We start from the raw sequence: 290 nt of genomic DNA on the forward strand, positions 1-290 counted from the left end.
TCTCTGCCACACTTAACACTGCCGTTGCCAGGTCCCAAGTCCTGGATGAGAAAAGTGGAGGGTTGCGTTAGGTAGTCGACAGCCAGCGTAAAACTTGTCGAACAATAATGAAAATGCGGGAGAAGTAAAAATGATAATTTTTTTAATTTTGTTGTTAGGGTTGTTAGATATACGTTGCCGTGGCAGTGTAGATGAGCATTCTTTAATTTTATGTTTTGTGTTAGGCTTCAGTTTTTTTACTATTTTCTAAAATAACTTTTTAATACAAAGATTTTTAATTCATTTTTTTT

This window comes from Dendrobium catenatum, unplaced genomic scaffold (genome assembly GCF_001605985.2).
Source record: "Dendrobium catenatum unplaced genomic scaffold, ASM160598v2 fragScaff_scaffold_54, whole genome shotgun sequence".
NCBI lineage: Eukaryota > Viridiplantae > Streptophyta > Magnoliopsida > Asparagales > Orchidaceae > Dendrobium > Dendrobium catenatum.